Below are 22,230 nucleotides of genomic sequence, written 5' to 3'. Positions count from 1 at the left end.
GAAATCCTCATGGCCCGCAAATGCTAACCCTTCGATGGAGAGTGAACTCTTCATGTGCCACCTAGATGCATGAAATATTAACAACATATTTGTATTATATGTATAATAAATGTGAACTAACTTTAGTACTAACTAGTCTTCTAATTTTGATGTGTTTTTGACATTTTTATAAAATGCATTTATATCAAACATATAATCCACATTGGATAGGATTATAGACATGGACATGAGCAAGGATCTAGCCTTATGAGGGGCCAAATCCTTACAGAAACGTTTTTTTTGTGTGCATGTTAGTATGTTCATTAGAATGAATTTTATGTTTATGTTAGTATAACCATCAAAGTATTTATTGATATATATGCTGTTAGATATGCTCAATGCCCCACCCTCATAAGGTGCCACTAATAATCCATAGTTCTCAAAGTTTTAAGGCCCCCATTATGAGGAGAAGCCATATGTGAGCCCAGATATTGGTTGGGTCCTGACTTGTATGTTAGATGAGGTCTACATGATCAGATGGCAAAAAGGTGACTGTTGTGGGTCTAATCTTTGGGTTAGACAGAGTAGTTAAGCTAGTAGCAACTCGACGCACATTGCATTGACTTGTGGGGCAAGGGAGTTAAAAAGAGGCCCCTATTTTGGGGTCTGGGGGCCGCGAAAGTGGCCCCTGGCTGGGGGGGGGTCCCATGGGGGCCAGCGGCTCCCCTAGTGGGGGTCCAGGGGCAGCGCCCTCAACTTGATGGTAAATGGAATATTTATTGGAATATTCCCTCACCGACTTTACATATGCTAGGAGTTTTATTATTATTAAAAATTTTGACATGCATTTTGATGATATACTAGCATAACAAGATCAAACCTTATACATACCTATCTATATTCCAATGGTAGGGTCCAATAATTTAAAAAATTATCATACATTTTTGCATACTGAATTTTGTTAGTACACCCTTCATATAATGTAATTATCTACGACATGTCATTGAGTATGATCAAATTGAATAGAAATATGAAATATAATTTGTTTAACTCTTTAGTGCTTGTCTATAGTAAAATTTGTATTAGTGAATGGATTTTTAATGGTATCCTATAGGTTTACTATGTGGTTTTGCTAGTTGTCTTAGGGATGCATGTAATGACATGGTTGTCACTTGGCAAGAAAAAGGGAGGTAATGGGTAGTGCCTTAAATAAGGAAAAACATGAAAATTGGCAGAGAGAGTTTTTTTTCACATTTCACAACTCTTGAAGGAGAAACTTATTGGAAAGAGAAAGACTTGCAAGGTTGAAGGGCTTTGTAAGTAGGTAAGAGAGGAAACATGAGAAAGATACGATTAGGAGATCATGCATTTACTCTCTTAGTTATTTGTCTTGTCACATCACTATGAACATGTGCATGACCTTTTTTATTAATTTTAATAGCATAAAACACTTACAAATACTTTTCCATTCTTTGTGATAGGTTTGTATATGATATTGAATAGGTAATATTTGACCTAAATCCTCGGTAACTCATTGGTGGTATGTTGTGCCATAAACGCCTCAAAGCATTTGAGTGTATGATGAAAGCAAAGTCCCTAGCATGAATGAGGAGAGTATGCAGGTAGATAAGTCAATATTGCAGGGGTGGAGGACAAGGAGGGCTTGGAGAGTGTGGAGGAGAAAAGCACATGCAATGCAGATAAAGAGATAGGAATACAATAATTTTTCAAGAATGAAGTGGACTCCTTGATCTATGGAGATCTATGAATAGAACTTCTAGTGCATATCGAGCTATGCCAAGAGCTTGACATAGAAGTGCTAGTATTTTATGTCCACCTATCGAATTTTTTGATATTTTGGTTTTACTGGTACTTTAGTAGTATATGCTTTTTAATTAACATCCTTCTTTGCAAAGTTATGTTATCTTTCTTTATCTTCACCCTTATATTGAATATGCTAGAATCGTTTTCTGGTTGTGCGACCACTTGCACAAATTAGTAAGGAGACCGATTGCAAAAATAAATTAAACACTTAAAGGGATGAATCTAAGTAGAAACACATTGAATTGAAATTATATTAAAACCACATATGGAGAAGTGAGCCCTAACCAAGAGGAAGAGGATTGAAAGTAACTAGAAAATGTAAGTCAAGCATTGTCATCCAAGAAAACTTAAATATCATAACATAGAAAACTACTACCAAAGAAAACAGGTGCCAAAAAGTGAAACTCATCATCAAAACTAGCCTAGAGCTTTCAACCCACCACACACAATGAGCCTTGTTAGTCAACAAGTGTGAATTAGGCAACAACATCCTTAGCATCAAGCATGCAAAACATTGAGATAGGACAATCACCATGCAAAGTAAGACATGTCTTGCTGAGGAGCCCTTGACTCCTTGTCTAAACTGATTAGTATTATTGAGACCCTAGTCACGCACGAGGAGTTAGGAGTTATATCTACCTCAAGCTCAAACATGGATAGCCTAGCGCAAAGGAATCTTCTTTCACTTGCAAGACTTGTGGATCTTGGTCTCTTTGTCGATTTTGACCATACCAAGTGTCACATTGAGAAAGATGGCCAAACCATAGCTCTTGCTCCTTGAACTGGTAATCTTTTTGAGTTATCTTTAAATGAAGATGTTACAAATGTTATTATAGCTCCTGGTGATCTTAAGAGCAACATATGGCATCATCACTCTATTCAGTCTAATTTTTCAAAGCTTGTTGATCTTTATTGGAAAGCATTTTCACAAACCCTTTTCTATTTCCACCACAACTCATTCTAAAGATTGGCTTGATCTTATTCACATACTAATGTTTGTGGACCTTTCCTCCATCAAAATCTCAATATCGATATTTAATGACTTTATTGATGACTTCTAAATATACACCACTATTTTTCTCTTGCGACACAAATCAAATGCTTTATTATCTTTTAAGCAATATAAAAAAGCTACAAAACTTCATACTAGTCGTTGCATCAAGAAACTTTGCAATGATAATGGTGAAGAGTATATTTCAAATTATTTTGATCATTATTGTAATAATCAGGGTATTCATCATGAATATACAATTCCCTACTCTCCTCAATAGAATGGTATTGCTGAACGTAAACGTAAAAACATGACTATTCTCAATGCCATGCAATGTATGCTCATTCATTCTGGTTTGTCTCGATGTTTCTGGGCTGAAACAGTCTTAATAGCAGTATTTGTGCAAAATCATATTTCCACCCTGATCCTTCTAGTAAAATACCAATTACTGCTCGGATAGGTGAAACTCCGTCTGTTTCATATTTTTGAACTTTTGAATGTATTGCTTATATTCATGTACCCAAAGAGACTCACAAAAAACTTGATCCTCCTGGTTTGAAAGTTATTTTCATTGGATATTTAAATTTTTCTAAGGGATAAAAGTTTTATGGTCCATCTTCCAAAAAGGTAATCATAAGTCATAATGCTATTTTCAATGAGCAACTTATGGGCAGCACATGGTCTTAGGAGAATGCTAGACGGACGTGGTCACTAGAGGATGTTGATGATACAAAGTCAATACTCGCTTTTTTTCCTTTTCTATATGATGATGAACCTCCTTCACGTGATAATATTGGCTCTTCAAATCACGATTCACAACCTGCACCTATTATTACTGATGATGACCTTGGCATTGATCTTTATGTTGATCTTCCAATTGATAATGAACATGGTACTTGTCATGTTTATGATGGTGATATTCTTGAGAATGCTCTCAATATTTGTGAAGACCCTATCTCTTATAGTGATGCCATGTCATCCCCACAAAATAAACAATGGCAAGAGGCCATGGAAGCTGAGTATGAATCTATTCTCTCTAAAGGTACATGGGTTCTGACTGGGTTGCCACTTGGATGCAATGCTATTAAATGCAAGTGGGTTTATAAGACTAAAAAAAATCAGATGGAACATGTGACAAATTCAAAGCAAGGCTAGTTGCCAAAGGTTCTCACAAATTGCAGGACTTGATTATCAAGAACGTTTCTCACCTATTGTTCGTATTACCAATATTCGGGCCTTGTTGGTTTTTGTTGTTGAGTTTGATTTGGAAGTTCACCAAATGGATATGAGAACTAATTTTCTTAATGGTGATTTAAAGGAAGAGATATACATGGAGCACCTAGAGGGATTTGTAGTCAAACCTAAGGAAAATATTGCTTGCAGACTTCATCGGGAACTCTATGGTCTCAAACAATCTTCATGAGTTTGGTATCCAAAGATTGATCTCTTCCTTACAAAACAAGGTTTGATCTCTTCCTCTTCAAATCCTAGCTTATATGTTAAGCACTGCAATGTTTTGTTATTCTTGCTCTGTATGTGGATGATACCATACTTGTTTCTAACAATCTCAACTTCCTTCAACAAGTAAAGAAGGTTTTATCTTCTGCATTTGACATGGTTAATCTTGGAGACATATACTCATGTCTTGGTATTTAGATTCAACTCTATCGCGAGAAAAGGGTGTTTTATTACTGCATTAAACAAAGTGCATTGAAGATATTATTCAAAAGTTTGGTTTGGGTTCTCTACATCTTACTAGTACTCCTTGTCTTGTGAGCTCTACCAAAAACCCTCACTTTCTGCAGAATTATGGACAATTAGTATTACATCAACCTTATGCTAATCTTGTTGAGTGTCTTCAATTTGTTGGCTTAAATTCTCTCCCTAACATTCTTTTTGCTCTGCTGATTTTCTTGGACAACATCTTAATTCTCCATGCCTTAAACATTGGACTCTAGCTAAATGAGTTTTGAAGTATTTAAAAGGTACTAAACATTTTGGGTTGGTCTATCGAGGCCAACAAAACTTTGATTCTTTACATTCACTTCAGTTTTTAGGTTATATAGATGTAGATTGGCCAAGCTTCACTTATCTATGCATTCTACAAGTGGAAATTGTTTCTTTATCAATGGTTGTGTTATTTCTTAGACAAGCAAGAAACAACATTGTGTTGTTGTTTCCACTATAGAGACTGAATATGTAGCTGCATCTTTATTGACTCGAGAGTTAGTATGGTTTCGACAAGCTCTATCAAATATTGGCCATCCTTCTCTCTCTAGCACACCACTTTGATGTGAAAACCAAAGTACTATTATTCTTGCTAAAGACTATGTTCAACATAAAAAGTGTAAACATATTATAGTGCATTATCATTATGTTTGATATGAAGTAAAGAAAGGCACGATCATGATTGAACATTGTCCAAGTGATGAGATGACTGCAGATATATTCACCAAAGAACTCAATGAAGCACGCTTCACTCTGCTGCGCTCGAAACTTGGAGTTTTCTTAACTTCAATCTTTGGGAATTAATCTACTATAACATTGTAGTGCCATTTTACATACTCCTTGTAGGCACCATACACTTCACATATGCACATACACCTCAGACCTCTTGGTCATCTTTGTACATACATATTCAGTTTCACTTTGCATCCACAAATTCACTTTACATGCACACAATAATCCTTCATGATCATGTTTGTGTATTTGTATATAGGAGCTCAAGTTTTTCCCTTGTGCTCCCCCACGGTTTTTTATCTGTAGCTAAATACCTTTGTTTGAGTGGGGGTGTTGGAGCTATATATAGCTTACCCTATCTAGACTAGGTCTCATATATATATATATGTGTGTGTGTGTGTGTGTGTGTGTGTGTGTAGATTGTGATCAATATAATGTAGTCTTTGGGAGTGTATATGGTGTGTCTCCTCTCCCTATCGCATATCTACATCTCAACACCTGCTAAACATGTGAGTGTTGCTGTGGTCATTAAAGACCCATGATGTAGGGTTGTCATGAACATGGGAGTCTATTTAGGACCCGCTTTTACTAATAATATGGAAAAATACAAGGCCTTGATTATGGGGCTGAATATAGTCTAATATGGTGGTATCCGCGGATTATTGGTGAAAGGTGACTCCCAGTTACTAATCAATTAGCTGAATAGGACCTACAATGTGTGGGATCCCATCCTACCGATGTACCATTGTGTAGCCTTGGATATCTACATATTTTTAAGATGGTGGCTTGTCAGCTAGTTCCTCGACAATGGAATCGCGTTATGGATTTCCTAGCTAATTATGCTTTCATTCAAGATTTCTTTTCAATTGTGATTTAGGGGAACTCTTACAATTACCTTCTAAAATTAGCCCAAGACTACTTTGGGGTCTTCTTATTGACACGTCCTATTTTTTGCATTGATGGCTAGTTTGGGTTATGAGTCATGTAGCCATTAAGCACCTTCCTACTCTATCATGGATGCATAGGATTGTTTATCATCATATTTGTCAGATACCCCTTACTATTTATATAGGGGGATTAGACAATAACCTGATGCACTTAGTGTAGGGCCTAAGAAGCACTTATCCTTGGTCGATCATGTGCTTTAATAGAGTTATGTCAAGACCAAGGGTTTGTTTCAGCAGTACGCTACTAAATGGTAGTGAATTGGATTATCTCAAAAGGCCAAGAGGGTCGTCTCTGTTAGGTTCTAATGTGTTATTTCATAAGGCCAAGAGGGCGAGTTTGTTAGTTGTGAAATGTTATATTCCATAAGGCCAAGAGGGCCATATGTCTATTTGGTGTGGGTCCATTTAATGGTTTTCTATTTTAATGGCTGCACTAGATATGTTTAATGAAGTGCTTGGAGGGGGCCTTTGCTACATGGGAGCTTCTTTTTTGGCCATTCCAGGTGGTGATATCATCACCTTTTCGAGTTTTCCCTTAAGTTCATAATGTTATATGTGTATGTGGGGGTTATTTTCCTTTTGTTTGCTCAGGACTGACTGTCAAGGCATGAAATCCTAGGGTTAGGTTAGGTATATTTGAGGACGTTTGAGTAGTTTTCTACCTTCTTATGTAAAGACATTGTCAAGCATTAAAGACCTATTTTAGAAGGCACTCTTAGTGATCCTGTTCTACTAGCTCGCTAGGCATTTATTCTAGGAGTCCCTACTAGTGTGAGGCAGTTAGAGCAACCTACCGAAATAAAAAGAAGAACAAAATCCGAATATATCTTGAAATTTAAAAAAAATAGAGGTGTGTAAGAAGGGGTTCTAACCACCAAAACAAAATAGAAAAGAAAAGAAAGAAAAATCTCAAGAGCAGTTGATTATCACCTTGCATGAAGACCTAGTAGGTTCCTAGGGTCGGAGTCAAACCAGGGGCCCCAAACTCGGGGCAATGAGACTGATACCTTGTCTTCCCTGGGGTAGCAACTAGCCGAAATAAAGCAATAAGGAAGGTCGGATGAAAAATTAAGGTGAGCAGGAAAAAAGGATTAAGTGCCACCTCGCGAGAGCTTGGTAGTTTCTTGGGTACCGAGATAGGACATGAGGTCGATGCCCTATTCTCATAGGATCACACTACAACATATAGACCCAATAGCGACGTTTAAAGCGACGGAATTATTCATGGAAAAAATTACCCCCGTCATTGCTATTCGCATCGCTATTAGTGACGTGATCGATTCGTTGCTATTAGCGTTGCTATTTGCATTGCTATAAGCATTGCTATTTGTGTCGCTATTTGGGTTAGCAACTCTAATAGCAAGGCAAATAGTGACGCTTATAGCGACGGTTGCAGAGTAAATTTCCGATGCAAATAGCGACGGTTACAGAGGGGAAAAAATTTAGGTGGCAAGGCATGTAGCCCTGCCACCCTTCTAGCTATATGCACTAAATATTCTTGCATAATTCATTTGCCAATGTCACCTACACCTAATTTCTAAAAATTGTGTATTAGATTTTTTTAAAAAAACTGAATCCTTTGATTGCAAAAGCTAGATATAATTAATTCGAAAAGGTATTTCGTAGGGAGCTTTTTCATCACTTGCTTAGGCCCGAGAAGAAAAAGAGCTTGTGATTGCAAAAGCTAGATATAATCAATTCAAAAAAGTATTACTCAAAGAGCTTTTTTATCACTTGTTAGGCCCAAGAAGAAGAGCTTCACTTCAAGCTTTCATTATAATCAGGACCCTGAGGTATGAATAAGTCCCATTAATCTTCTGCTCACTCCATCTTATTCCAAACTTGTTCAAGTCTTTTTGGGGAAGCATTTGGACATCTGTAAGAGTTATATCATGGTGTTGGAGCCAGAAACACTTATATAGGGAGTGGTAGTGTCTCTAAGCTCTACTTCTTCCTTTTTGTTTTTACCTACGTCTAAGTAATCTTCCATCTCTTCTTTCTTGTCTTCACCCTTAATCTCAATGGATGGAGGTATTTTAAGATCAAAAGAATCAAGCTCATCCTCCCCCTTCTCAAACTCCATTTCTTGAGCTCAGACTAGTTGTTGTACTCCAAGTAGATCCCTGAAACGAATGAATTTCTCTTTACCAAGTGATTTGGTAAAGATATCGGCTACCTGGTCTTCAATCTTCACATGAAGTAGATCAATCTATCCTGCAAGTACCATTTCTCTGATGAAATTGTAATGAATCTCTATGTGTTTGATCTAGAATGATAGATGGGGTTGCTAGCTAGCATCCATTTACACCTCAGGTTGTGTACATAACCCTCACTCTACTCCATATATACCTCTTCAAGCAAGTCACCATTCAGGAATGCATTTTGGACATCCATTTATCATAATTTTTAGCCCTTAGAAGCCGCTAATGCAATGACTATTCTCACCATTTCCATCTTGGGACCCGAGCTGAAAGTCTCCTCATAATCTAGGCCGTATTGTTGTGCATATCCCTTTGCAATGAGCCGGGCTTTATACCTTTCCAACAAACCATCTGACTTGCATTTCTCTTTATAAACCCATTTTCTTAAATACATCGAGTACCTCATCCTTGTACTTCCGAATGTACAGCCATGTGTATCAGTTGAAATCATCTATCCAACCGACAGTAGATTCTTGCAAATTTTGTTCTGCCATCTGTCCAATTGACAATAGATTCCTGGTAATAGAAGGTACATGTAGTACATCATGTAGGCTCTTCTTTCTATCGTCATAGCTATAGCAGTCTACCTTCCTACTGGTGGGCTGTCTCACACTCATGCCCAAAATCTTTCCATCCCTTTCAGCTCCAAGTCTTGCATGACTTCCCAAACAACGTCCTTATGAAAAGATCTTTTCGAGATGAGAAGCTCGTATCCGCAGTGCATTCTCCTTATCTCCTGAAGGGCGATAGTTGATGGTTTCCATCTTCTCTTCTTCTCTGGTGGTCGTTGTGCTCTATGGGGAGCACCTGTTGCTGCACTAGAGGAGGCTCCACCTTGTGCTCCAGGTGGCAAACTTTGGCATGAGGCCTTCCCATGACTGAGAAACGGGGACATGCTTGCTTGGTGCCTGCCATGCAAGCTCGAGGGCAAGATGGAGAAGAGATAGAGGTTGGGGGTTCCCTACTTCTCCTTTGTAGTTGTCCCCTCTCTTTTAGTGGATGCGGTGGCAATGGTAGTGGCAGTGGCAGCCTCTCTCTCTCTCTCTCCCTCTCTCTCAATCTCCCTTGTGTTGATCTGTCTCCCTTCTTCTCTCGATACATCTCTTCATCAAAAAAATGAAAAAGAGAAGTAAATAAAAGAGAAAAACAAAGAGAGAAGAGATAATGCATTTACCTCAAAGCTTGAAGAAGAATCCTTTCGCACTTCTCTCCTTCTTCTTCTTCTTCTCCTTCATGGGTTCCCTCATTCTTCTTTGCAGTTGTACCCTCTATTTTTGTGGTGGATTGGCAGTGGCAACGACCTCTCTCTCTCTCTCTCTCTCTCTCTCTCTCTCTCTCTCTCTCTCTCTCTCTCTCTCCCTTGCACACGTTGACCTCTCTCACTTCTTCTCTCTATACACTCTTCATCAATAAAAAAAAAGAGAGAAGTAAAGAAAAGAGACAAACAAAGAGAGAAGAGATAATAAACTTACCTCAAAGCTTGAAGAAGAATCATTTCGCGCTTTTCTCCTTCTTCTTCTCTCTCTCTCTCTCTCTCTCTCTCTCTCTCAATCTCCCTTGCACACGTTGATCTCTCTCACTTCTTCTCTCTATACACTCTTCATCAACAAAAAGAAAGAGAGAAGTAAAGAAAAGAGAAAAACAAAGAGATAAGAGATAATGCACTTACCTCGAAGCTTGAAGAAGAATCCCTTCGTACTTCTCTCATTTTTTTTCTCCTTCGGGAGTTCCTTTCTTCTCCTTTACACTTGTCTCCTCTCTGTTCGTGGATGGCGATAGTGGAAGTGGCATTTCTCTCTCTCTCTCTCTCTCTCTCTCTCTCTCTCTCTCTCTCTCTTGCTTGTTTACAAACCTGTAAAATGCCAATCTGGGGTTTTGACACTTTTTTATGAAGCCCCCCTCTCTCCCGTTTTTTATTTCTCTCTATCTCTCTCTTCCTTCCCCTCCCTTCTTCTCTCTATTTCTCTCCCTCCTTCCCTCCCCACTCTCACTCAACTCATCTCATTGCAAAGGAAATCAAAGATAGAAAATAAAAAGATTAAGAAACAAAGATATTGAAAGAAATGTCACCCCACCTCGCTTTATCTCTCTCTCCCCCCTCTCCCTTTACTTTTATTTATTAACCTTCTCTCTTATTCTCTCATTGTTTTCCTATTTCTCTCTCCCTCTCTCTTGCTCTCTATTTTTTTTCTCTCTCTCTCTCTTTCTCCCTCTCTCTCTCTTCTTTTCACTCTCCTTCCTCTCTTTATCTTACCCTTCTTTTCTACCTCCTCCTCCTCTCTTCCTTCCCTCTTCCTCTCTCTATTTCTCTCCCCCTCTCTTTCTCTCTCTATTTCCCTTTTTATGTCACTATCAGAAACTTTTCTTTTTTCAGCTACATGCAAAGCATGTTTCCATACTGCAACCTTTGGACCAACCATCACTTGGCCAGGCATTCTATCCAACTGTAGACCAAAAGTAGAAGCATGTACAATCGCATAAGTATTTGGGATAGCCAAGTTTTCCAACAACTTTTGCATACCTCCCTTTCCTAAATTCAAAACAAGAGGCAATCCCGTTTTTTGTGCATGGATCTTTCCATATTTCCAAAAGATGAGGTGTCATGCCAAGGCCTCTTGATAAGCAGCACAATCCTTTCTCTCATGTGGTAAACTTTCACACCACATATATCTTTTCTCTAGTTTATTGGCTACTTCCTGTCTCATTTTCTTTAGTCCTTTTTCATCCAAATTTGTGACCTTCTACTGAAGATCTTGCATGCCTTCGACTAGTTCATCTAATGCATCTTCCCTAACAGTGGGAGGAGTAGATACTGCCATAGGTTTTAGCCACAGAAGTGGGTGGCTTACTGGATACATCAAATATTTTTACCCATAACAATGGGCAAGCTAGAGACATGCAATCTTTCTCTTCTTCTATGATTTTTCACCAGTGCAATAACAGCTTCCTTGACATGCCTCCACTTTGTTGTAAGAGACCTATCTCTGTAGTGTGTTCCTCTAGCAAATCATCAAGCTTCTCTTGAAGCTCAGGATTTGCTGCTTCTTGTAGAAACAATTCAATTTTTTGACTTGCAAGAGCTTGCTATTCTGCAAGATAGATCTAACTGCTCCAAATGACTTTCAAACTCTCTTAATAATTCTGTTAGCCACAAGACCCTTATTGGGTTGTAGAACTCACTCCTGGAAAGTATTGTAGGTAATCAAACTAGTGTCTTCAATGTGAAATTATTCCCTAAGTGTCTTCTTGAAAGCTACCCAATTAGTATCCTACATGTACGATTCAATAATTCACGCTTTTAACTCATGTATAGTAACCCGTACAAAATACAAGTTTCATGCAAGTTGAGCCATCCCAAAGAATTTCATCTTTTGAGCATAGTTATGCCCATATGCACATACATTCATGCAATTCAACAACTTCATCTCAAGCTCTACTTCTTGTAGAGCATTCATCACAATAGTGTTTGTTTGAGTAGAAGCTTACATCACCTATTTTTGTTGTTATACCTACATAAGCATGTTCATATTCTGCACTAACCGTTGCAAAACATCACTAGAAATAGGGCTCGAATGTTATCTCATTTTGTCTTTCCTTTTGACGACCTTTCACGTCGCGTTCACTAGTGTCTAAGGGGTTTTAGTCGAAAGGTTGTATCCACTGAGGATCAGAGATAAAAGAAAGTAGAGAATAGGAGATAGAAAAGAAGAAAAAGAATAGACAAGAGGTACACAAGATATAAACAAAGCACTATGTATTGAAAAAACCTGAAATTCCTTGTTTGGCACTACTCAGAAGCAATCTCCAAGTATTAGATATCCTAGAGCTCCCTTGTAGAACAAAAACGTGTATCCAAAGAGTAGCTTATTCTCTACTCCTTAGACTCTAAATTTGATAGTTCTGTTAGCTTTGAAAGGGGGGTAAAACCCCTGGATAGCTACTTAGGATTCTTCTAGATTACTCCTTCTTCTCCTAGTTTAAATTGGTGTTTTTTGCTTGTAAATTGCGATTGCGATGCGCACTATTTCGCCAATCCTTCATTTTTGCATGAAATCTCCCAAACTAGTTGAAAAAGCCGCTTGCTTGTTTCATGTCACCCTATTCTATAAGTTTTCATAGCTTTTTAGGATATTTACAAGAAATAATATCCAAAATATAAAAAATAAGCTAAACTTGTAAAAAAATCTAGTATTTTTGAACCATCCATACTATGGACATTGAAACTAATTATTAACATGGCATTGATTCTCTAGATCAATAAGAAAGTCATATGATGATGCACTCTAGAGTTTTTCACATTGTGTCTGTGTAGTGGCATAACATCTTTCGACTAAAACCCCTCAAATATTGGCGAACCTGACATGAAAGGTCGTCAAAAGGAAAGACAAGATGGGATAACCTTCGAGCACAATTTCTAGTGATGTTTCACAAGAACTTGTGCAAAATATGAACATGCTTACGCAGGTACAATAAGTGATGCAAGCTTCTACTCAAATGGAAAATATTGTGATGAATGCTCTCCAAGCAGTAGAGTGTGAGATAAAGTTGTTCAATAGCAAGAATGTACCTGCATATGTGCAAACCTATGCTCAAAAGATGGAATTCTTTGGGGTGGCTCAACTTGCATAGAGGTAGTATTTTGTACGCATTACTGTACATGAATTAAAAGCATGAATTACTGAATTGTACATGCAAGATGCTAACTAGGTAGCTTTCAAGAAGACACTTAGGGAAGAATTTTACATGGAAGTTACTAGTTTGATTATACACAAGAGTTTCCAGTAGTGGGTTCTAATACCCAATAAGGGTCTTGTGGCTACAAAATTATTAAGAGAATTTGAAAGTTGATTTAAGTAGTTAGATCTTGTAAAAAGACAAGCTCTTGTAAGTAAAAAAATTGAATTGTTTCTACAAGCAGCATATCCTGAGCTTCAAGAGAAGCTTGATGATTTGCTAGAAGATCAAACTATCGAGACACGTCTTAAAAGAAAGTGGAGGCATGTTAAGGAAGATGTTGTTGCACTGATGAAAAAGAATAAAAGAAGAGAAAGATTGCATGTCTCTAGCTTACCTACTATTATGGGTAAAACAGTTGATGTATCGAGTAAACCACCCACTTCTATGGCTAGACCTATGGTTGTACATGTGGTTTCCACTATTAGAAAAGATGTTTTAGATGAACTAGTCAAAGGCATGTGGCATCTACAGTTGAAGGTCGCAAAATTGGATGAAAAATGACAAGAGGAAAGGGGATGGGCAGTAGACCAAGGAAAAGATGTATAATGTGGTGTGATAGTTTGTAGCACGAGAGAAAGAATTGTGTGGCTTACGAGGAGGCCTTGGCATGAAATCTCATATTTTGGAAAGATTGAAAGATCCATGCATAAGAAATGGGATCGCCTCTTGCTTTTAAGCTTGGAATGGGAGGTATGCAGAAGTTGTTGGAAAACTTGGCTGTTCGAAATGCTTATGCGGCTATACATGCTTCTACTTTTGGTCTATAGTTGAATAGAATGCTTAGTCAAGTGATGGTCCAAAGGCTACAATATGGACACATGCTTTTCATGCATCTAAAAAGAGAAAAACTATTGGTAGTGAAATGTCTCATGCAAGGCAAGACATTAACTAGTTGGGAATCACCAGTACTTGTGGAAGAGAAACGAAGGAAAGATGAAGATAATGTAGGGACATCCAAAAGAGTAACAAGAAGAAGTGTGGATTAGCCTAAAGCTACAAATCATCCACCTCCCAAGTATGTTATGGAAGAGTTTAGTTAGGAGCAAAACCAAGATAGTAAACAAGAGGGCAAAAAGAAGGGCAAGCAATCAGGATATAAGCTGGTATCTAATATTGAGATAGCCACAGATCATAAGAAGGTTCTTGAATAATGGATCTGAAACAATGGGGTGGAATTCACCTTGGGAGAGGTGCTTTGCATTGCACCAAGTGGAAATTTCATGATGAAATCATTGTCATAATTAAGAGGAAGCATCAATTTATTAGTGATACCACTAGTGCTTTTGCTACAATTTGAAGAGGAAAGTGGTTTGTTTGGTATTTGGGCTGAATATGAGCATGATGTAAGTGCTAGTTTATCTATGCTAGATGTTACTAATCAGTTGACATCATGTGGAAAAGAGAATAAAGTAGCTAAAAATGCATTGTCTTGTAGCAATATGCATAGTGGGAGTAAGGCAGAGATAATGATATGGGGAAGAGACTCTAGGAATTATTTCTTGAATTCATTACATAAGAAATCACTGGGCCAGGGCTACCACTAAAACCATAGTGAAAATAGGGGACCGTGAAACTCCTTGTGTTGCTTTGCTTGACCATGGATTTGAGATTAATGTCATTGATCGTGGATTGGATGGAAATGGTGCATGGTCTGTGGACACTAATCATGGTTGGCATATGAGGGTTGCAAATAATTCTTTGGGGAAGCTCTATGTTGCATGTCCTAATGTAAAAGTGACGATTGGTGATGTACAAGAAGAGAAATACTTCTTTGTGCAAGATAGTTCCTCATATGCAATGATTTTGGGACAGCCCTATATTACAAGAGTGCACATGGAAATAAAGGTTCCTAATGATGGTTCTGCTTATGTAAGAGTCAAAAGCAAGGATGGGAGGAAAGAAATCCAATTTCTTACTGTTTGTGTGAATCATCCTAGGAATCGAGACACACTTCGAGAGTCTCCTTTGCCTCTAAATGCAAGGGAATTCAAAGACCTAGATTATACAATAGTGCTCTTCAGAGGATGTACTCACCTCTTGATGGAATGAAGCATGTTTTCTCTTATTGGTAATTCTCAGTTTATAACAAAGAGTTCATGTTGGTTTAAGCCTATGGAAGCTATATGCAATACTGAATGCATATTTATGAAACGAGCTACCAAGGAACTGAGAGCATTGGTGTTGTTAGCTGAAAATGAAGGCATTTTAGGCATCTTTTATGGGTTGAATATTAATGACAATGTGGTTGAAATTTCAACTATACTTGCAAAAAATGAGGCTAGAAATTGAGTGTTATCCACATGTTCTTTGGACATGTATGATGTTATAGCATTGTTTACTCAGGAGGAAGGATTACAATGGGTTGAAGCACTTGTGGAGACAAAGTATAAGACAGTTGACAAAAGAGTGAAACCAGTTACTTTGCCACTTCCACCAGAAAGTGAGGGTATATATGAAAAAGTGCAAGGTAGCCAAGCTTACGAGATCCTAAATATATAGGTCATCAGTTTACAGTTGAAACATTATAAGAATTGAAAGTTGGTGCAAAATGGTTTCTTTTGCTCTACTGAACAAGATTGCTTTATTATATGTTGGCTAGGTATAGAAAAGCATTTGCATTTCAACCAACTGAAAAAGGTTGTGTGGATCCAAATGTTCTCTCTCCTATGGTAGTATTTATTGTGCCACATGTACCATGGAACTTAGGGCCTATTCCAATGCCTAAAGCTTACTTACCAAAGCTAATGGATTTGCTAAATGGAAAGATTCGCACGAAGATATTGGATCCCTCTTTAGCCCCATACTCAAATAATTGGTTTACTATACCCAAAAAGAATGGGGCTCTAAGATTTATTTGAGACATGCAACTAGTCAATAAAGTGGCCATAAGAAATGTGGGCGGAGGTCATGTGGTTGATGAATTTGCAGAGGCTTTTATAGGCAGAGCAATCTATTCTTTGGGTGATCTTTATTCACAATATGATAAGTTTCAACTTGCAGTTGAGAGCATGGATATCACAACCATGAAGACTCCCTTGGGTTTATTACCGATGTGTACTCTACTTCAAGGTGCAACAAACTCAATGGCACACATGACAAATGCTATGAATAGGGTACTCAGGGCTTTTATACCATAATTTACAATACCCTTCTTGAATGATGTTCCAATAAAAGGGTGTGGAGTGGATGACAATAATGAAGAGATGGATGCTCATGGATGCAAACAATTTGATGTAGGCTATATTCTCGATTGTGAAAGGGTTTTGATGCCTCTAGAAGAGGTGCATTTAACTCATTCTGGACAAAAGTCTATATTTGGAGTTGAAGAAGTTTTGATTGTTGGGCATATGTGTGGGCCCTATGGGTGAAGATCATCGCCAACAAAAATAAATTCTATTGATAGAATGCAAGATGTATGCAATAATGTATCAGAGGTGCATAGATTCTTGGGTGCATGTGTGTTCTATTTGATTTGGATCCCTCATTTTGCATATGTAGCTAATACTCTATATTAGCTCTTGAGAAAAGGTCGAAGGTTTCACTAGGAAAGGAAGCATAAAAAATCAATTAAGAAATTGAAGAACCTCTTGAAATTCACTCCTACATTGAGGAAGGCTCATTATTCATATGTAAAACCTATCATTATGACTATTGATTCGAGCCCAATTGGGATTGGATGGGAAATTGGACAAGATGAAGTAGAAGCGCAAAGATATGCAATGCGATTTGGTGCTAAAGTATTGATTGAACTACAAAGAAGGTATCCATAGGTAAAAAAATAATTATGGGGAATTGTGAGAGCCCTTAAATGTGATAAGGAGTATTTTATGGGCACTTGTGTAGTCATTGAGAGTGATCGATTGCCCATATTGGGTTTGATTACTAGTTGTGCTACCCCAAACATTGCTATACTCTGGTGGATTGCGTACATTAAATATTTTAACTTTAAATTTCAGCATATTGCAAGAAGAGATAACCCAGTGGCAAACATGTTATCTCAGGCACACTATGAGAATGAAGATGGGACGATGGATGAGGAGAGTGAAGATGACTTTCTTGTAGCTGAAAATGATATTGTAAGAGTGAATTTAGCAATGCAAGGAGTTGCTACTACACTAAAAGAGGATGTTGCTCACTGTAACGTGTCCACTAGAATCATCTAGGACACGTCTTGGCAGTCCATCGGAAAGGAAGTCTAGAAAACTCCGCCCGGCACTCCCATGGAATGTTACGGGTTTTGCAATCTAGGTCTTCCCGCGTCTGCCACGTAGCGGAAGTATCCTGGCCGTTTCCCACTTAGGATCGACCGGAACTAGGGTTTTCCTGTTTGGTCATTAGCTAACAGCAACTAGCGTCAGACCCGAGCGAACTACTTTACGCAAAAACGCCAGGTCCGAAGCGGATTCACACTGCACTTGGTTCAAGGAGAATGGGAAACGAGAGGGATGCAAGGTTCAACTCTCTGCCATAAGGCATAGTCCCATTCCGTTCCCCTAAAACAGCGTAAATCGGGTAACTCTAGGTTATCGCTTTCATTATTTGCTTTGATAATGATGATCATTCCGCTCTTCTTTGAGACTTTTGAGAAAAGTTCCCGGCTAACCGGGACCACCCAACCGTAGGACGGACCCATGGCCCATCCTCCGCACTTTCCTCAGTTTGTTTTAGTTATGTAATTATCTAACACATTAATTTGACATATAGCAATCAGCTTCTTTAATTACTCCTGTTAAGCACTGGTTCCTTCACGTAATCTTATCACTTGACATAGAAAAACAATATCAGCCAAATTCTTTATTATCATTTCATCATTTTATCTTTGAAATACAAGGAGTTCCGCCCGTAGGCTGGTCCATAATCTGCCCGAAGGCTATCCAGTAATCCACTAGGGATCACTAATCCAAGCTTCTGCCCGTAGACTAGTATGCGGGCCTCGAGATCCAATCCCGAGTCACGTTAGTCTCTTGTGCAGGACCCGAAAGGCGAGGGATTTAGAGCCAGAGCCCCACTGGCACCCAAGCGTCCTCCTGCTCCAAGTAGAGCTCAACGGAAAGACCTCTCGCGGCGGGTTCGGTCCACGTTCCCGGCGCGGTCAACAACCCCCTTGGTTAGGGTCGGGCAGGCAGTCGGGGGTAACTGAAGCTGCCTCTCCCTTCAGGCCTTCAACCTGAAGCATTAGATATCATTTCATCCTTTAGTTCTTTGAGAAAACAATGCAAACAGTGCTTTCTAAACTGTTACAAGCACAATCAATTCCAGTGGTCGTTTATTTGGCCAACTGTCAAGGAGTGAATCCTTCTTTCCGAATGCATCCAGCGTTCGATCCGGGATTAATTGCGACTTGGCAAGATCCCCAAGGGTTTATTTGTTCACTCTTTTGTCCTTGGGTTAGGGCCATACCCTGTTAACCCAACTTAACCAATACCTTAGGTTTTATTAACAGTAAATCCTGGCGACCATGTCGCTTTAATTTATTGATTGATCATTTGCTTTCAAGCAAATACCTAGCTTCCCTTTACTTGGCAATCTTTCCCCAAGACAGGTGATGTAACAGGATGACTACTCATTCTCTTGCAAGTTAAACTTGTGCAAGAACTTACCAACCTTATTTCAAGAAATGGCAAAACTCTCTTGTGAACAAACAACAAGTCTATGCAACGTCGCAACTTATTGCACAAGTGTCGCATCTATTCCATGGGATCATTTCACCCATTGAACGGCGTTTTCTGGTATCGGAATTATCTTCAGACGAGAAGCAGAGTTTAGGGTGTCTTTTTGCCCAACCCATTCCTAATTACACTAGATCGACAACGTTTGGTCCTAGGGGTTCCAACTCAATTCGAGTTTCATCATTTTGAACGAGTGATCCTTAGGGTAGAAACCCTAGATCGTTTCTTGCAAGCCCGTCCAATTGACTCAACATTTCGTGAATGTGGGTATGATCTTTGGGTTTGAGGGTTTTGACTTGGCAACAAGTGAAAAACTAGGTCGAATCCTTAACGCGCCAAACCCTAGTTAGCACTTGGGATTTTTATCATATCGACTGAATCATGCCTATATGAATCCATTGTGGGTTAGGTGATTTAGACAATTTAATATACTTGTCTTGCGACAAGGATGAACCTTTCCTAGAGATAATAAACTAGATCTAAAGGGAAAAATAGTTGCAACTACCACAATACATGTAAACATGCGATTCATTGCTTCTACGCATCACATAGTTCACAATAACTCTATCTTTCCTTGGTAAAGTAAAAATACATGATAATCTGGATACTAACTTTCCTAGGACCTACTAGGACTTACATCAAATAATCATGCCTACTACCTTGTTATCTGCACTTTAGAATCTCATGCTTTGTTAAACCATGCAACCTTTCCTAAATACGGCTCCTGATGAATGAAATTTTTGCATGACGACTATACAACACGCAACTTTCTCCTAGCTACAATGAAGTCAATGAAGTTCATACGAACTAAAGCTAGTGTTAACTTTTTCCCTTTTACATGCCACTTGCAAGTCCATAAGATTAGTTTTGTGCTCTTTTATTTCTTTCCGGATAATATCTTATGGGTGTTAACTTTTCCTCATGAATCATTACAAGGAAGATGTTGCCTAAAAATGCAACATACTCTTAATCTTTCCATGTCTAGTCAACGGTGCACTTTAACAATTCCAACCTTATAATGATAGGCAACAGGTGTTCTAGGCTCGTCACTTTGTAAAGCACGACAAGGCAACATACTATTAAGGTCGTAAGATGGATAGACAATTTGCGTTTATAGCATTGAAAATACCAATTTTCCCAATTTCATTTAACTAGGCTAGGTGAATTTGAACATGCATGGTTGCTTCCTAATCCACGAAGTTATCATGCTTAATGCATTACTTTTGTATGGAATCACAATAGTAAAAACCTGGGTTTGCGGGCTTGGGGAGATGTCCACGTGAATGCTAGGAGAAGAACCTCCCGCAGGCACGCCTTGCGACTTCTTGGGGGCCATCGTAGGTGTGATCACAGACTCTGCGGATTACCCTCGCTTCTACGCTTTCTCCGAACAGCCTTGAGATGTGCCTTCTCCCTTGTACGCAGGAGATTACTTCACCGAGGATCGGATCTTTGAAGACCCGGGAGCTTGTGGGATTGGGGCTTATGGGATTTGAGCTTTGTTTGCAGAAATGGGCTCTTATGGATAGAGCTGCGAAAATGGAGACTTTACAAGGGCTTACGAGAATTGGAGTTTTTTTTTGAGGAAGCTACGGGAATAGAGCTTAATGAGCTCGGTCTTAAACCCGAGAAGGCCGCAGGAACAAGGCCAAAGCCTTATCCCTTAGAAGCTGTGGAAATGGGCTTTAAGGGAAGGTTTTTAACCCCCGAGGTGGAACCCGTGTGCACAAGGCCTTAAGCCTTGTACTCTAGAAGCTTCCAAAAGCTTCTGGGAAGCTTTTGCTCCCCACGAAACCACGTGTGTTAAAGGTAAGGCTGGAGGAGAGGGAAAGTTAGCGTCGAGACAAGAGGGGGGTTTGTGATGTAATGGTGGCAGTTTGACGGCTGGGCGTGGTAGCGGCTGTATTGGTAGCCTGGCGGCGGTTCCTGACAGCAATGGCGACAGGTCTGGGCGTCCTCACGGCGGCTTCCCAGCATGACAACGTCGTCAATATGGCAGCCTATGCTCTGCCCAGCACGGCGATGGTAGCAGCCATTCGTCCTCTCTCCCTCTCCCTTCACACCTTAGAGGTGTATTTATAGGACAAGGGGGGGGAGAGGAGAGCTCCACCACGTGGCCACTGCATGGCTTCCCCCCTCCTCATGCAGCCCACAACTCCACCAAGCCCATCCCCCCACACTCCCTCTCCTCCAGCCGTGCATCGGCTGGGGGAAAGGGATAAATAAAAAAAAAATTCTTTAATAATATCCATTTTGCCCCTCCCAAGAGGGTGTTTACGTGTGAATTGCGGATTTGAACCCTCGGGCTTGCTTTGCCAATGCGGAGGTCTCGATTTCTCGCGTGCAGGTTACGGATTACACTGCCGGCAATTCCAATATGAAAGATAACCTTTGCACGAGGTTTACGCACTGTGCGGGAAGTCAATATTCACGAGTGGGAATATTACATTCTCTCCCCCTTAGAAGAATCGAGATGTCCTCATCTCGAGATAAACTGGGGATATTGAAGGTTGAGAGAGCTTTCATCTATCTAGGTAGCATCCTCTTCGGGATAATCTTTCCACTGTACGAGGCATTCTTTCAAGGTTCTAGATCTTAACTGTCTCTCCCTAACATCTAAAATCTTATCCGGTCTTAGTTCAAGGACTCCTTGACTAGGCATTACAATTTGTTGGTCATCAAGTACATGATTAGGGTTGGGTATATATTTTTTTAAGAGACTAATATGGAATACATTGTGAACTTTTAGGTTATCAGGAAGTTGCAATTTATAAGCATTGGGTCCCCGGCATTTGAGGATTTTATACGGCCCACAATACCTTGGACTTAGCTTCTTGCATTCTCCTAGAGATAGAGAACTCCTTTTAGGGCGTACACAAATGAAGACCATGTCTCCTTCTCCGAAGACCCTCTCTTGACGTTTCAAATCTGCATATGCTTTTTGTCTATCCTTGGCTGCTTGTATGTCTTGTCTTATTGACCTTATTTGGTCATCCATGTCCTCCAACATTTGTCTTGAAGCTTCAACTCTTAGGGTTGGATCAGAAAAGTTTAGGGGACTTCGACAATCATGACCATACAATGCCTGGAAAGGGGTCATTTGAATGCTCTGCTGGTAAGAAGCATTGTAGGCAAATTCTACTAACGGCAAGTATTGAATCCACCTCTTCGGCTCTCGACAGTAGTAAGCCCTAAGCATATCCTCAATGATTTGATTCACTCGCTCTGTTTGTCCATCCGTTTGGGGATGGTAGGCGGTGCTAAAACAGAGTTGAGTCCCAATAGCTTCAAAGATAGCTCTCCAGAAGTGTGAAGTGAAGAGAGAATCTCGATCGCTAATGATTCTTCTAGGTAAACCATGCAGCTTGAATATCTCCTTGATAAACAATCTTGCAATGTCGGAGGCTTTATAGTATGTCTTT

This window comes from Lygodium microphyllum, chromosome 21 (assembly GCF_053477565.2).
Source record: "Lygodium microphyllum isolate KBCC chromosome 21, Lygodium_microphyllum_v1.1.10, whole genome shotgun sequence".
NCBI classification, from domain to species: Eukaryota; Viridiplantae; Streptophyta; class Polypodiopsida; order Schizaeales; family Lygodiaceae; genus Lygodium; species Lygodium microphyllum.
The sequence above is the reverse complement of the archived record's forward strand: the minus strand, read 5'-3'. Positions refer to the sequence as shown.